A 17,858-nucleotide genomic window follows, 5' to 3' on the forward strand; every position below is an offset into this window, starting at 1 on the left:
ATTTTACATTTTCGGATTATTTACTCCCCACTTTTCTAGACAGATTTTATTTGTACCGACTCTATAGTGCCTCGATCGCCGCATCGAGCGATCGCAGCGTAATTTGTTTACGAAACGTTTTGTATTCGATTTTTTATGTGTTATTTGGAGAAAAATATAATAATAAGCGATTTAACATTGTCGGATTATTTACTCGAGACCTTGGCATTAATAAATGTCAATCACTAATATAATTTTTGACTTGAATAATTTGTGAGTCGTTATACTAATATTCTTTAGTTAAGACAATCTGGTATTGTTAGAATTTCTGAGAACTCTTACAACCCGTATCAAAAGATGTTACTTATGCGTACAAAATGTTAAATGATATCTTACTACACGATCTTGATGTAAGATAACAGATAGTGAAAAAACTAAATTCAATAGAAATGGGGTAAAAATAAAAGTATATTTCATAAGTCTTAAGTGCTATGATAATAATAGGTATATCCTAAATTATGCATAAATTAGCTGAGATATTAAAGAGCCTTAAGCTGACTGTAAGGGGATTAGATTAAATATGAGTGGGAAAGGATTTTTCATGTTTGCTTTTCATCAGTAAGATGACTTTGACGCGTCTGCGCTTGACAGTTGATATTATAGCTTTAGGGTAATTTATGTAATATTTAACAAGTAAATATATTCATAGTAATAACATTACCTTTAAGTAGAATGACTTATTGTAGATTAATGGAAACAAAATCGATCGATTCGCATACAACATGGTGCGTAAGTTCCAGGTGATAAAAATTGAGTATTTTTGTGTTTTAAACAACTTTTCAGGCGTTCGATTCGATTTAATCCTTCAAGCTCTAAAATCAATGTAGAGGTTACAGCCAGTTGCTAACAAGAACACTAGAGTCTAGAACTCTAGAAATAGAGCTTAAGCAAATTGAAACCCTCTGTCCTACATAAAAATACCTAGATAAATAAAAAAAATCAAAAAAAGTACATATCTCATTAAGCTTTCGGTATCAAAGAGCAAGTGATGTGTATCACTTTCGGCTTGTTATTTTAAACCGTTTGACGTTGAATCGTACTTGATGACGCGAATGAGGAGGTAATCACATGATCCCATGTGGGGCGGGTCTAATCAGCTATGAAAATTAGGTTCCGCCGCGTATCTTCTGCTTTGTGCCGCTAATGTAGAATTTAATTACTATTGCGAAATATTGCCTCTGATGAAACGTTATTGATGTTTAATTTGCGTGGGGTTGATCGGGCTTTCGGTGAACTTAGATTATTAAATATTTAGGTGTGGTAGGTGTTTTATTGGTAAGTTATAAATTCTGTCTACAATCTTCTCTTTCAAGAAAATGGTTTACTTCTTTTAGCATGATTATCTCTTTCCATCAGGTGAGATGTAGGCTAAGAGGATCTCAATGATATGTAAAAAGTGACTTTAGTTTTTTTTATGCGACAGATGGCAAACGAGCAGATGTTACATGTTATTCTCGTGTAAATTGGACGCCAAATATAACATTTATTATTATGATTAAAAATAATACCATCTCATCAAATTGCGTCACAATTATGACGTCCCGCAAACTTCTGACCGGATGATGGAGCAATAACATTCCCCTATAATCGACTCGGTATCGAGTTGCAAGTGATATTTTACAGCGTCTTGGGCCGCCATCCATCAGCCAATTAGCGCTGTGATCAATCATCGGCCCGATCACTCCCCTGGCCACGCACCTACATGATTTTTTCCCACTCTCCTCTCAAACCGCTGGGGACGTGTTAATCACGAAGACGCGGTGATGTATCGCGTCGTTTTGTTTATTGAATACGCCATGTGAATTCAGGCTGTCAAAGGGTTAACGGGGAAACAGGAAAAAAACCTGATCACTGTAAAAATATTTCCTCCAAAAATGTTCCTGAAATTTATACCACTTTACATAAGGATCACAAAATATGTAACATACAGTTCGAAAACTTTGATTCAAGTTTCTTTACGTACAGATATATACCTATTTTTATACAAGAAAATACAAGGAAACACAGTTCACTACTAAGTGCCAATCTCAAATCGGCACTCATTAAATCACGATTATGAAGACGCAACAAAACGGCGCGCTGTAAAAAGATGAACAATAATTCTTTTTTATTACGAGCCAAAGTGGGAATCTCATTGTCGGCACGGAAATAAATAATATGAGGAAGGAAAAAGAAAAGGGAAATAACACAACATAAAATATTAAGATTCACCCTGGATTGGCATCATTCTGCGGTCGCCACGGATTTCTTTCAAGGGGGCGAAATACCTACGTCTTTGTATCTTAATGTTATTTGCATATCCGAAAAGTCATGAAATAAATCAGCCACGACGGACCGTGGGGACGGCTATTCATTATGCCTTCTTTGTCTACGCAAGTAGCAATTAATGTTTAAAAGATACCGCTTGTTATTCGAATAAAGATTTGTTTTCTTTTGTGCTTTATCTTTCATAAAAATTCAATTCGTTCCGATGCGCGCATTTACCGCCAGGAACAAAATAGAGTCAATAATATTCAACACATTTCCTGCTTGATCCCCGAAATAAAGTCTAAATCACTGTTTCCATTTGGATATCCGTGCGAGTCGAGGTGAGCCCCCGTGCGGATAATGTTCGGATCTGCCTTCAAATTGCCTGCATTGTGCTTCAAACGCGAGAAAAACGGAGAAAGTGTTAGGGCAGCATTTACATAAGTTGAGACAGAGGGGCACAATGCATGCGAAAATATTCAGGGCCGAGGTGATGAGGGCCCTCCGGCGACTCCATGCGTGGCCTTATGATGGGGAAAATATTTACAGTCGGCGCGAAAACGCCATATTTATGAAGCAGCTGAAAATAGCGCAGCTATTCATGCGGGGGCTTTACGCGCACGGAGATGATGCGCTTTATTATTTTACATAGGGCTACAATAAATTGTGAGTTAGTGTCAAGATTTATGTCTTATAAAGTTACACTTTTATGTGCGTTGCTGACGTCATATCGCACTCCGCTTTGATTCATGATTCACACTGATAGTGAACGGCTGATGGTGGCCTTTGTTTACAGACAGACCACGCGATCGTTATCGATTGCAGGCGGGAAAGTTTTTATGAATTAACCGTCAAACAAGTAAAGAAGAACAATGAAAAAACAAACTCTTCAAACAAAAATCGATGACAATCTGGGCCAAAAACTTCGTGGAACTCCGCCGGCAAAAAGATTTATATACTTATAAAAAAGTGAGTGGGTAAGGAAGTTTTCGAAAAACTTTAAATTGCGACCTTGAACCGTGCGAAGTTTGTTTCTGATTACTATTAGTGCAGTTGGGAGTTTTTAACGGGGAAGGGGTAGCGTGTTGGAAGATGGGGATATTTTTAAGGGGGCTATTTTGCTATGGGGCTGGCCCCTTGGTAATGAGTGCGAGGCATCGATCGCGCGTGCCGCGAAACTTTTGGGTCCGCTTTAATGAAACAATTCGCCGGGCTAGTCCGCCGAATTTGGGTCATTGCATCACATATACGCTGTGGCTAGTATAGCTGGAGCCTGGAGCAGTTTGTATTGTTATACTGGTAGCAATATCCCCACAAAATTCTCAACCAAACCGCTTAATTCAAAAAATATCATTCCACAGACTTATTTACATTATATTGTAAAATAAGAGTTCGATGAAAAAAGCACTCTTTTAGAAGTAGGTAGGTCTTGTTTATTTTCTACGATAATATCTAGGTTTGTGATTCTAGTAGCAAATACATATCTTTTTCAACCTAAAGATGCTCGTGACAGTGATAGTTATCATTATTAATTTATTGTTCATGTGAATAATTCTTCTCTACCTGATGGTGGCTGCATCAGCAGATTGCTGTAAGTAAAACAGTTGTTATGTTACTGAAAGCTCATTTGTTTCCTTCTGACGCAGTTAGTATAAATACAATGAAATCTCTCTGAATAATAACCATAAAAATAAAGATCCAATTCGGACTCAAACAATTGCCTTGTAAAACAATACGTCTTTAGCATTTCCATCTAAAAGACTTTAAAAAGGCTCCGTCAATTGCGACATCGTTTCCTTTATTAACTGTTAACTAGGGCCGGGTATTTATGTAAATTGTTATAGCTTTTTTAAGAAAAAACTCGTTTGACACGTCGAGAGGCAGTTATTGCGATGGGATCACTCTTGCCCCGCGCGGCACAATGGGATTTTGAAGGTAAATAAGTCTTTAAAAGAGGAATAAGTAAATTAGAAGCGACAAGATAGGAATCTCCCCTATTTTTTCGAAGGTTAGGGCGAAAAAAGACGATCGCCTTAGCCATGGAGACGGTATCAGCTCGATAAGTATTGAAACGGCTTTCAATAATGGATGATGTCACCGTTCAAAATCCGTTTAAAATTTCTCGAAAAAAATGTCACGCAGTGCATACCTAGATATAATACCTACATGGTTTTTGTTTGATTTTGAACTTTGGTTCTAGGCTCGCAGTATCTTAAAGCCATGTTAATAAATAAATACCTAAATTGAATAACTTTAAATTCTTACGGATTTTTGCTATTTAATTTTTCTGTAAAAAGCAATGTTTGGATGCTTTCTAAAGCTCTTATAAGTTAGTATTAGCTTATAGGTTTATTCTTAGTTGTATTCCTATATGTTCTCTGTATGCTTAAAGAAAATTTATCCGAATTTAAACGATGGGTTTCTTTCCATACTAATTTGATCCTTAAAAATCTCTTTAAGGGTGAGTGCGGCGACACTCTCGGCCGGTATCATAACAGCTGCTCACGATACCTACTTATTAAGCCATCGGCCACCTACCTAGATATATAACGCGACATCCAATTTAAACCTTACAGCTTTCATCTTAAAAGCTATTCTAATGCATCGCCGCTAAAATGCTGTTTTCAGTCATTACACCTGTCCATGTTTTTAAATTATAATCTGATGGATTGTAGCGGAGTACGAAAAGTAATTACGGGAGAAGATAAAAAAACATTTTCAAAGTTCACTCTGGATAGAGTTTTTATATAATTTTATCGTACAAACCCATCTTCATAGAGAATTTTCATAAGTCACGTCTTCAGTTATTAGAAAATGGGTTAAAATATTAGTTGTCGCTTCGAATATTCGGGAAAATTCGTTTATTTACTGTTACCACAAATAACTAAACTTTAAACAATAACTGTTCATTTTTAACCTTTAAAATACCGACTGATATCTTTATTAAATCTCAGACGTTTCGGTCCGAATTAGCTTCGTTTGCCGAAGGGCGTTTCTGACACTGACAGCTGTCAAAATGTACTCACCCAGCCCAAATTAATTTAGAGAAAATTTTGGGATTATATGTTAAATATTGTGTATGTTTTAATATGAATAGGTACGGTTTGAATTCTGCAATCAACTTTGAATTAGATGTGGTCGGTTTTATATCAGTTTATTCATCTTTATGTGTTGCAAAAGTTGTTCGGAAAGCACATTATATGTTTACATCCTATGTACACCGCTCGAAGGGAAATGTTACCTGCCGAGTTTAAAGATTCCATAAACACGATAAAACAAAGCACCCTTGCATGAGCCATTAAGGGTAATTCTCGAATTTCCCAGCGTTCCCAGCAGGCGACAGTTTTGAAAATGATCTTACGAAGTAAAGTAGGTACCAGATTCCCCGCGGCCGCCTGAAGGCACCGAGGCGCGCGGTGCGAGTCTATGCAAATGTTATGGACAACAAAAAAGTTAATGTCGATGATAAGTGCGCGCCCCCGGGACCGATCAAGCCGTGGATCTTTGCCGACTCTACCATTTTTCTTATTTGCCTCGTAGCCCCCTTAATTTACTCCGGTTGTTTATAGATAGCAGTTTGTGAACCAATTGTAGGAGCTGTGCTAACTATTTTTTGGGTTGATTGCGTTTTGCGCAGTCAAGAAAATTAAGAAAAAAGCCATTTTGAACTCGCAAGCGATGTTTGGGGACTCATAGTTGAGATATTTTACTGTGCCATGTTTGCTCTAAGATTTTTATTTTTATATTCACAAACAAATACATTTAATTCAACTTTTGACAGACTCTACCATCATGTGCGCATCTAAATCTTCGTAACTGCTTGGCGTGGTTGAAAATTATGACACGAGAGCCGAATAGTATTGGCTTACAGTTAGGTGTAAAACTTATACCAAAACATGAATGTCTGCACTGAAAACCTAGATAATGAAGTAAACCTATTTTCATTAATATCACAACAAATATCAATTCAATGTTAACAACATTATAGTTTTGAGCATATTAAAACCGTCTGCCCAAGACAACCAAGTTCACTGACTTGCAGCGGAGACACCTGCATCCGTGTAATGGGTTCCGTGCACCCCTGTAATCTGCTCTAATTCGTACCTCGAGGACCACTTTTTGCATTTCGCGCCTCTTGAGGACCTGAGAGGTTGCTTCAATTTGCCGAGGATCCTCTTGATTGAGAGGACAGGTGATTTGAATTGTTGAAGGATTTTTTGATACACTTTGAAATAAATTAATGGTTTAAGGGCTATGTATGTAATGAAAAGTCAAAATATTTGACTGCATTATACCGATTAGAATGTTCTAAGAAATGTGTAAAACGTTATGTCTTAATAACTATTAATCTATTTATTTTAATGTATGTTGAAGACAGCCAGTTTTTTTAAATGAAGTTGAATATGAATATTTTTTTTTATTGAAATGCTCTCAATCAGAAGATATCTAAATATACCTAGTTGAATTTCAAAACTGAATTTAGACAGTTAGATTCGCTCTTTAGCTTTGTTACAATTACAGTATCAAATTGGTTCTTAACCCAACATTAGAAGGTTAGGTATCTTTCACATCGTTGTAAACACTTCAAAGGGGATTTAAAAGTAAGGGTAATAGACAATTTTGACACCATTACTCTCGCTATTTCAAACATAATATCCCAGCAGCTACTATACAGCCGTTATCCAGCGTAACTCAGTGTGATGTACGGCGAGCAGAATTGAGCGAGTTCTTAGCTGACACCGCGGCCGCTCGTTTGCACTTTTTACTGCACCCCCAGCTCGCACGTCGTGTGACAGGTACTGGCTGCAAAACAGTCGTTTATTTTATGCAAATAAGCGTTTAAAAAGCGCTTTTATACGTCGCAGTTCGGCCGGCTGCTTCGCAAGAAACTCACCAAGCGGGAATGTGTTGTCTAAAGATGCTCATATACAGCTTTTATGCTTCAGTTCTGCCAAAATGGTGTGGAAACTGTCTAAAATAACTGAAATCAATTTGTAAGATAAATATTTAGACGTTATTAGTATGAGGATAATTATGGTAATACTCGTATGTATGTATAGTATACTTATTTAGAGCAAACCGAAATTAAGGCACGACAGGACAAAAAGACAGATGTAAATTAAATATTTTATTAGATGCGCTAATTATGTGATTCTATTGTAAAATAATGATGCATCAGCGCCACTTCATACGTATAGAATTTTCTTCATAAATAAGGCCGACTGATCACAATGTAGCATTTAACCTTTAAATTCGTAAAAGAAAACAGCACATTTTGCTAACGGTACAATTTTCCGCTCGTTTTACCTCACACATCATACGCGATATGGTCTGAAAAATGCCGCGGCCGTCAGAGGAACGTATCAATTCAATTTGGCGCCCGTGAAATACGTCACAGGGGCGGCCGACGATAAACATATCGGAAGGGTTTATGTTTTATTGGCTGTGACAGCGCGTTACGTCCCCAAGATTTTGAAAATAAATCCTTTAAGGATACTCTCGACCCCTTGTTTTTAAACGCCTTTAGTATCCGTGACTTTTTCGTCGGGCTGTTTAGTTTCAAGGCCCTAAACAAGGTGAAGTGAAATAAAATTAGCTCTATAACTTACTCTGATGTACTAAATGAGGTCTATAGAGCCTTATAATACACTAAAAAAGAAATCGCTAATTTAACAACGATACGCTACGTTTACTCGTATTTAGAAGATTGTTGGTTAGGTACATAAAATAGACAGATTAATGTAGCAAGTATTTGGTTTTGATCAGCAAAGCCTATCTGTGTTCATACAATATTTTGTTTGAGTAGGTCATTAGGATCTCTCAAAATTCCTTCAAAACTTAAATATTTAGGCTGGGTTGCACCATCTTACTTTAACTTTGACAAACGTCAAAAATCTGTCACATTCCATACAAAAAACACCGGTTATCGTTATTTATAGTTACGCTCAAAGTTAGGTGGTGCAACTCAGTCTTAATATCTTGCTGTTACCACTTTCTAAGAATTTTTTTTTTATTTGATTTGATTTGATTTAGTTCTAACTCAACTGGAGCCATACACATACCGCTATTATCTATACACCGGTCCACTACAAGTGCACAACTTAAAAAGAGGGAAACATTCCGGTGTCTTTTCGGTAGTTTCGTACCCTCGACCTGTAAGGCTGCAAGTACAGTTGACAGCATGAGGCTACATTTTTATTTGAAAATAGCACCTATTTACAACTCGATAAGATTTCACAGAGTTTAGTTGTCTGTACACTAGAGACGCCCCTCGGCTGGCGAGATTATGAAAGATTTGTGAGTGCTCGCGGCCGCTCGCTCAGCTTAAGAGATTTAAATCGCTCGCTGGGCCGGAATCCAAGATACAAACAGATTTCTTACGGGCGAGATATGATATCTTGCGGCCGGCATCGGTGTGCGACGGATAATAAAGTGCCATTGGAATATATTGCTTTCCGGGTGGAAGTTGCAACTTTTTAAAGTAGAACATGAGTTACTAAGCTTAACTTCCGTTTATTGTTATAAAGAATAGACTAACCTATATTAACAAGAATAAGCTACATAATACAGTTGTGTAAAGAATGATGAATGATACTGAGATAACAATTAGAGCTTCAAGCTGATCAGTGGCTTTTCGGTATCTATAGTTTCTATTACTATGAATTCTTGTAAATTTTCATCCAGCAAATTGCGATGTAGTCTAAGGCCTTAGTAGGTATTATTTGAAACTGCCATGTAACTTTTTTCATATTGAAAACTATACAATAATTAAGGATAGTAGCAGTGCAGTTAAAAAATAGCCCAAAGACCATTTTCAATATCTCTTTAAAATACACATTAAAAGGCTTGGCCTGAATTGCTTTATAGAAAGTCAACAAATTATTATCTACTTTCTCACTTTAGCACTTTGGTATTTCTTTACAATCTCCAAAATGACTGTATAAGCGAAGCTGCTATCACCACTATAACTTAACCTTCGCTAAAGGCGCCACAAGCCGGCAAATCTTGCGATATCTCCACGGGACCTGTAAATCTTCCAGGCATTTTTATATTCCCGCCCCACAGGCTAAGCAGTCGCTAGCGAGCCCCAGATTATATCTCGACACGTGATGGATGAATGGTTATTGGATCTCAAGGTTTTTATCATTTTGATACAGTGGCAAGGTGCGCCGCGGGGCGTATAGTTCGGAATGTTTAAAGTTAGTTGTCGTGTCGCAAGATAAACTGCCGGAATTTTTGGTGGCAGGAGTTTTATTTTTGTTGAAAGTAAAATAAACCAAAAATATATCAGCTAATACAGCGGTTCCCGAATGGTGGTCCGCGGAACCCTGGGGTTCCGTGGAAAGGCCGCAAGGGTTCCGTAAAAAATATTATCCCACATTTCGTGACCGACGTTGTTCGCTCGCACCGATTTGTTTACGCACAAGGGAGGGGCAGGGCGTGCGGGCGGAGTAGTACGGGGGTTCCGCTAGGAAAAGTATAATTAATTAGGGTTCCTTGGCAAAAAAAATTGGGAAACCCTGAGCTAATACTTAACCTTCATGACCTGATTTAAAAGAAACATTTTTCAAACTGACCTAACCAGTAACAAATTCTGAAAAATTGAAATTTACCTGAGAAAAGTAATAGATAACTGTTAGAATTTAACACAGAACCCAAAATAAAATATGAGAGTTTAAAGGTACCTACCTAATCTATTGAAAAGTGATTGTTCTTCTACTGAGAGAGTTAAATGCTTATGTCTCAATTCTGTAGTCATAGTCATTACTAAACACTAAAGACACCACTCCAGCCTTTTTAAGCACTATTTCGTAGCTATGAAATTTTATGCACGCAGCTAATGCACGTTGGTTTTAGCATATAAATAAGAAGTAGAGCGGTAAAGGAAGCTAGTTTAATGGAACCCAGTAAACTAATTAAGAGGCGGAGTCACCTTCCTAAACATCAAACTAAGCACGCATAAACCTCTTAGAGGGTGAGTAACGAGTGCTAGTGACTGCCGACGTTTTTATACACCTAGTTTCTTAACCCATTTAGACCGATAATTATTTTTGTAAATAAAAATTGACTTTTCAGCAAAAACTTACAAAGGGAAGCCTAAAAATCATGAAAAAAATATTTAAAAAAATAATCCATAAATAGGGGGCCGTGGGGAGCCCGTACCATATAGGGTACAGTAGGTCTATAAGCAAGCAAAACATAGTCGTTGTTCAAAGAAGATTTTTATTAATTTTTGTATGATATAAAATAAAAATAAAATCACATAATCACTAGTATCACACGTGGCATATCTTGTAAGACGTTTTCTGTGATACTAACCACATTTGGTTCTTTTTTCCTACCTTCTCCGAAGTTAGTGAGGATAGCTGAAGAAGACCTGGCTTCTTCTGATTTGTTACGTTTAGTGCTATCCATAATCGCATTTAGCAACACGACGATGGAAATTTAGCAAATTCATCAAAGAAAACTCTGAGGGTTGTTATTTACATTGACACTATCTTTATCGTCTAAATCTTCGTCAGTCTGATCATCATTAGCGGTCATCTGACAAGACAGCAGTAGAAAAGTACCAAGATTGCTTTATGTTTACTGAAATTATCAAATTTTTCATGAGTTGTGGCAATATAGTGAAGCATCAATAGCCTAAAACAAATAAAAATAATAAAAAATTAAAATTTAAATTGCATGATTTGCTCATGCATAGACCTACTGTACCTTATACGGTACACCTATTTTAGTCTGGAATAAACCGTATAAAAATAATATCAATAATATTTTTTTTTGTAGTCGTGATATCCATTGTACTCTATTTTTAAAATAAAATTGATAAATAACCAAATTTACCATAAATAATAAGAAATTATACCTTCTTAAAAACATTGTAAATATTTTTTGTTTTCTATCGAGGATTTTCATAAATATTTCCGAAACCACTTGTTAAAACATATTTTTAAATATTTTTATGTAAAATATTCACTTTAAGCTTACTGTCATAATCATTTTTACAAATTAACAACAGTTTGGTACTTCGAAATATTTTCAAAAAGATACCGTACCACATAGGGTACGGTAGGGCTAAATGGGTTAAGGAAGTAAGTATTTTAAAACCACCTTGATTAAACTTTAACTGGCGTTAGTAGAAGAAATATCTTTTACCCGTCTGCTTAGTGAAAATAAATGTTAAATGTTATTAAGTATCACAAATGGGTTTGCCATAAAACTAGTCCAGATTTTTTTTTATAAAAAAAACTTATGTAAAGGAATGATCATTACTACTGAATCCTGAGGACCGGGTCGTAGGTATTATTTTGCTATGAACCTCAAAATAAAAACTTTAACAGGTATGAGTCTGCATTTAGAAAAAAGTTGCGCAATAAATAAGTCAACATTTTAACCTTACACTGGCTGCATGCGCTCAAAAAACAAAACACGCAGGCCATAAAAAAAGAAAACAAACAAATTACACAAATTCTAAATTCAAACGAAGAAAATCACACGCTGACGTCACTACGTCTATCTTTCAGCTACCTATTATCTCGCTGCCTAATCCCAGGGAGCGTCGTAGGTGAAGTTTTACATGCAAATGAATTAATTCTTCGCGACGGAGCGTGTTCGCGGTGCATCGGCGGCGATGCCTCGTTGCATTCATAATGCGGGTTCATTACCCAGCCTAGTCTACGTAATGGCTTCGGAAGAAGCGCTTCAATTATGACTGGGGTATTAAGCTGGGTATCCGTTGATGGTATGATAGGTTTAATAAAGATATGGCTGGATATGGTGTATAAATCGTTAAGTATACTGCCATTTCTTTGTAACTTGGTACCCCTTATTTCAGTTTTAAAAACAATAAAACTCATAGTTTTTTAATTTTTAGTGTTAAGAGTCGCATCTCAAACTAAACGCTGGCCGTAACAGTGTATTACACTTGACAATTTCGACGGGTTCATCCAGTGTCTAAGTAGCTCAGTTGGAAGAGCAGTCGCCCGGCAAGCGGAAGGTCGTGGATTCAATTCCCGCCTTAGGCAGTTCGGTTTTTTCAAGTAATTTATAATTTTCAAAATAAAACTCATACCTTAAGAACTATGAATGTTCCTTGAATGTAATTTTGAAGGATGTAGCTTCCCATAATAGATCGGGCTCAGTTGAGATCCATGGCCAGTAGTGGACTGTTTAGACTGACTTCTGACTTTAATGGTTTATGACACCTGTAACCACTTAATAAGTGTTTAAGTTGACGTATCGTCTAAACTTACAACATTTTTTATTGAAGGACTTTAAACGTGTACTAAACAACAAGGCGCTCGGTGTCTCGTTCGTCTGGTCATATCGGAACAACAACAGTGATCGGTTTGTGGTGGCTTACCCGCGCCGCAAATTTTATATTAGAAATAAATTACTCATCTCCGCAACAAAGTGTGTGACAATTTAAACAGTGAGGGCTCCATGGTGAACACCATGGGGCCCGAAACCTCGGACATGGAGACGCTATCGTCTCAAGAAAGTGATATCGGACGGAAAAGTGAGTCCCACAACTGGGATTGCCCTGGGTTTCTGCAGTTTCAACAGACACCATTAAAAGAAATAGTATACGACGAAGGGGCTCCTGCCAGTGTGTGCCCTAAGGGAATCTATAAATGTGTAATCAGTACCATGACGGTCCTACAAGGCACTAAAAAGACTAAGACTATATGTAATTCGTGCAATGATCCGCTCGAAATCAAAGGAATCTCGTGGAATGGACACCAGTCAGGGATCCGAAATGGATTCTGCAGAAAATGCAATGCCTCAGTAAGTGTAAAAATTTTCTTAGTCGGCGTAAACACAGGGCCTAGCTCATTTGCCCTACAATATGAAATGTACCAGTGCCGTTTCGAGCTGACGAAACGTGAAGAATTTGCATGTAATACGTGCTGTCACAAAATGTTTGCCAGGTTTATCCCTCAGATAGATCATGACTCAATTGAGACCCTGAACTGCACACAATGCGGGGATTCGAGAAATGTCTACGTCGAAAAACGCACCTACAAACAACACTTCCCGAAAATCCTTGACGAGAAACACACGGTAGGCAATATCACGACCTCACAACAAGTCACACGTATGAACCCCGCCGCGGGTAAACCTGCGCATTTTCGAGGCTCGCAGAAAACGCGTCAAGTAAACGAAGCGCGAACGAAACGAAGCAAAGCACAAGAAAAACAGGGCGCGACGCTGACCCAAGTGCCAGTAGGTGCGATCAAATCATCTGTGACCACCGCAAACCGTTTCGCGCCGCTCTTATCAACACTCGAAATGACGACTCATTCAGAAAACACAACCGAGCAAGTGCCAAGTGCGCCTAGCCAAACTGAACAACCTACACGATCGTCAAAACGACCCGCTTCGGCATCACCCTGTAAGCAAACATCACCCTCAGAAACAAGAACAAATAAGCGACCGAAAAAGTCTTCAATTTTACCCCCGCTAGTGATGCAAGCCAAGGCAACTAACCCCACGTTACCCAAGGAAGCAATTCCTCCAATAAAAATCATTAACAAGGAAATAATGAAAGACGCAGCTAGAGCCATAGCCATAGTGAAAAACTTGGCCAAACTGTCTCAAGACATTAATGTGGCGGTCTTTCAAGCCCCGCGTTCCAAAATAATATTCATGAAACCTGCCACCAAGGAGGACAGGCTGAAAATGCTAAAGATAGTCAGTACACACTACGGAGATCTAAGAATAATAGCCCCGACCCCACGAGAAGATCGCAATCGTACCACGAGAGTGGTCTTCAGAAACTTTGGCCCGGATCCAGCAGATGAGGGTCCAACGATAGAAGAACTACTAGAACAAGCAATTGGCGTTCGACCACTAAAGGCAGTGGAAGTAAAAGGCCGTTTAATAATAGCCTCCTTTACCTCCACATCAACGTACGAGGAAATAGCTGACCTGGCTAAGGGGAAGCGATTTTACTCCCAGATCCTTAGACCTGAACGTTACAGAGAACGGGATGACCGCGTTATCCAATGTAAGAAATGCTTCGCTTTTACGCACGCCACAAACTCGTGCATAGGAACCACACTCTCACCCACTGTACTGAAAACAGACAGTACCAACACAAAAGTGGAAGTATGTACAAATTGCAGTCGCCCGGGTCACAAGGCAACGGAACGAGTCTGCCCAAAATTCGCAGCCCACCTGATAAGAAAAGCGAAGGCGAAAACCTCGAGAGCACAACCACAACAAACAAAGCAATCCAACCGCCAGTCGAGGATGCAAATCCCCCTTCAAGACGAAGCACATTTCCCGAGCATAAAATGCCCAATAGACCAAACCCCGCCTACTATAGCAGCGTCTGCGCAACAAAACGCATGGACATCGAACGCAACATCGCGATCGGCACCAGTTAATGACCTGATGCTCTTCGCAGAGAAACTAATAGATGCAATGGACCGTCGTCTTTTATGGATGGCAGAACAGTCACGAGTTCAAATAGACGCAATCACGAAGGCTATACTTCAGAAATGAATCCACAACTACCCACTAGTAACTGGCTTCGACTCCTCCACTGCAATGTGCAAGGGATTCGAGGTAAATTTATAGAACTCAAGGAATTATCTAGGAAATACACACCGGACATACTCATCATTAACGAAGCGAAAACAGATTTGACCACTCAGAAATTCAACATCGACAACTACGACCGATTGGTTGATCAGACAGCACCGCATCTCGGAACGATAACGTACGTCCGGAGAGGTCTTCGCTGGACCCAGACTCAACTTACCGACGAACTCTCGCCTGAACACCGGCGAATCGAAGGAACAGCCGTACGCTTCTTTCCGCACCACAACGGAGATGAAGTAATCACCATTAAATCTGTATATATACCACCAGGTCACACACAGGACGCTGAATTAGAGGAAGAATACGAGGAAATGCTGTACGAACAAGGAGCACTGATCATAGGCGACCAGAACCTGCAAATGAAAGCTCTGAACCATCCAAGAAACTCGGGACTGGGCACATGGGTAAGTAAAGAACTTGCCGCTGAAAACATACGCCTAATACATGCCAATGCCCCCTCGCGACCCTGTCATCAGGGGGATGGTATTCTTGACGTGGCCATCCTCACTGGCGACCACAAATCGCTCGCCATAGAGAAAATTAGACAACTAGAAGACATAGGCTCAGACCACCTGCCTTGGCTGCTTACCTTACACCTACCTCACGTATACCAGCCGCCTAAATATCGCGAAATGCGAGCACTCTGCTCCGATAAGAATACTAGGCTAGAGTACCGTATGAAGATTGCATCTCTCACAAGGGACATGAAATATCCTGAGTCGGAAGAAGACTGCGATAAACAAGTCCATCTTCTCACGAACGCCATACAGCAGGCTCTGGACCACGTGGCACCGCTCAAATTACTTGACCGCAAAGAGTTCTTGCCGCAAGGGCTGCAGGAGATGATCAAACATCGATCAGACACACGCCGCAAAGCATGGAATGCTCGCAGCCAACCGAACGCCATGCAAAAGAAAGCCCAATACAATCGGGCCAAACATGATCTAGCAAAGGCGCTGGCTCTCTATCGCGAGGAAGTCTGGACCAAGCTGGTTGATAACGGAGCAAATAATTTCTCGAAAATGTGGCGAATCCAACGGGCCATGAAACAGCCACCACAACTTCTGCCAACTCTAGTGGGATGCCGAACAGAGTTAGAAACCATCGACCGCCTGGTGGAAACTGCCATAGTTACCGATGCCCATATCTCGCCAGAAGACGAGGGGCATGAAAAATTCACCCCCTTTCAACCGCTCCGTCCTACCTCACTGAGTGAAATACGTCGAGCACTTATGATGTTCAAGAACAAGAAGAAAGAAGGACCTGACGGGATACGAGCCGACCACCTGAAACTGGGCGGCCAGGTTGTCGTTCACAAATTCCACTTGATAATGGATTATGTCCTTAAAACAGGCTACTTCCCTACCGCCTGGAAAGAGAGTATTTGTATCTTCTTACACAAGAGCGGAAAAGATCATACCAAACCCGAATCATACCGCCCCATCTCGCTACTTAACATCATGGGCAAATGGGCCGAGAGACTTATACAACAACGCATATTGGAAGAATGCTCTAACCTCATTCCCGACCACCAACACGGGTTTGTCAAATATCGAGGCACCCACACGCAGATCCTTCGCACTGCAAAGAAGATCACCGACTCGCTTGAGAAAGGCCAGAGTGTAGCCATGATATCAACGGACTTGTCGAAAGCCTTCGACTCCATCAACCATAAAGGACTCGTGAAGAAACTGCAAAACGCCGGAACGCCAAATAATATAATAAAGATTATCGAAAACTACCTAGATGGGCGCACTACCCAGGGTAGCTTCAGAACAACGCGAGGCACCGCTAAAGAAATACCGCACGGCGTGCCACAGGGATCCATATTGGGCCCCCTAATCTTTAACTTATATGTTTCAGATATACCTCGCAATGGATACCGCGGGCAACTTCTCTCGCAGTATGCCGACGACCTGTGCATCCTAAATGCTGCCCACAAACCAGACGACGCTACCATCCGCGCTGAATGGATGGCCACCGAAGTCGTGGATTACTACCACCGGTGGGGACTCAAATGCAACGTCGCAAAGACGGAATGCGTGATGTTCACACACAAGAGACCGGCGAGCGATGCGCCCAACAGTCGTGGCTACCGCAATTATGTCAAACTAAAAGACGAAAAAATTGTCTACAAGAATCACACCAAGTACCTGGGTGTGATCTTCGATAAACAACTCTCCATGAACCTACATACCAAACTGAACGTTGATAAAGCTAAGAAGGTGAGAGCTTGTCTCTACGGCATCATCGGCTACCGGGCAAATGTGTCGCTAGAAACCAAACTCAAGGTGATTAACGCCTGCCTGCTGCCTGTCCTGGACTACGGGGTAGTGCCGCTGCTACCGTTGTTCAGTCGAACCAACCTACTCACGCTCGAGCGCCAACACCGAATGGCTCTTAAGGCAGCTGCCCAATTCAGTCGTAGACTGGAGACTGAAACCCTCTACGACATGCTTCAACAAGACCCGTGGCATATACGAATTCACGACCTGAACAAGGACCTCATAGACACCGTGAAACGCCTCGACATCCCGGATCTTCGAGACCCTGGCGAGCGCTACACTCGACACAACAAATACAACCCCCTCCTCTACGCAGATAGAATTGGCACGGTTGAATTTGTGAACAAGCGCGAGCGCAGCAAACCACTTGACGAGCGAAAGGCTCCCACCCGCCCAGGCCTACTAGGGTCCTGCATTCACACCACCACGCCTGACACGTAAATGCTCACTTACGGAATGTGCGAACACATTGTCCTCATTGCCCCTGATAGGGGAACTAAAACTGCGCAATTTGCGAGAAAAATATCACAGAAACAGTTCCACCAACCAAATGATCCCTCTCCCAAGGACCGGTACTCGGATACGAACTATACCCCTAGTGTAATTACTTGCAAACTGTAATAATTTATAAGTAGCTTGTAAGTACACACTCATGAACATGTACCATTAATTAGACGA

This window comes from Ostrinia nubilalis, chromosome 5 (genome assembly GCF_963855985.1).
Source record: "Ostrinia nubilalis chromosome 5, ilOstNubi1.1, whole genome shotgun sequence".
NCBI classification, from domain to species: Eukaryota; Metazoa; Arthropoda; class Insecta; order Lepidoptera; family Crambidae; genus Ostrinia; species Ostrinia nubilalis.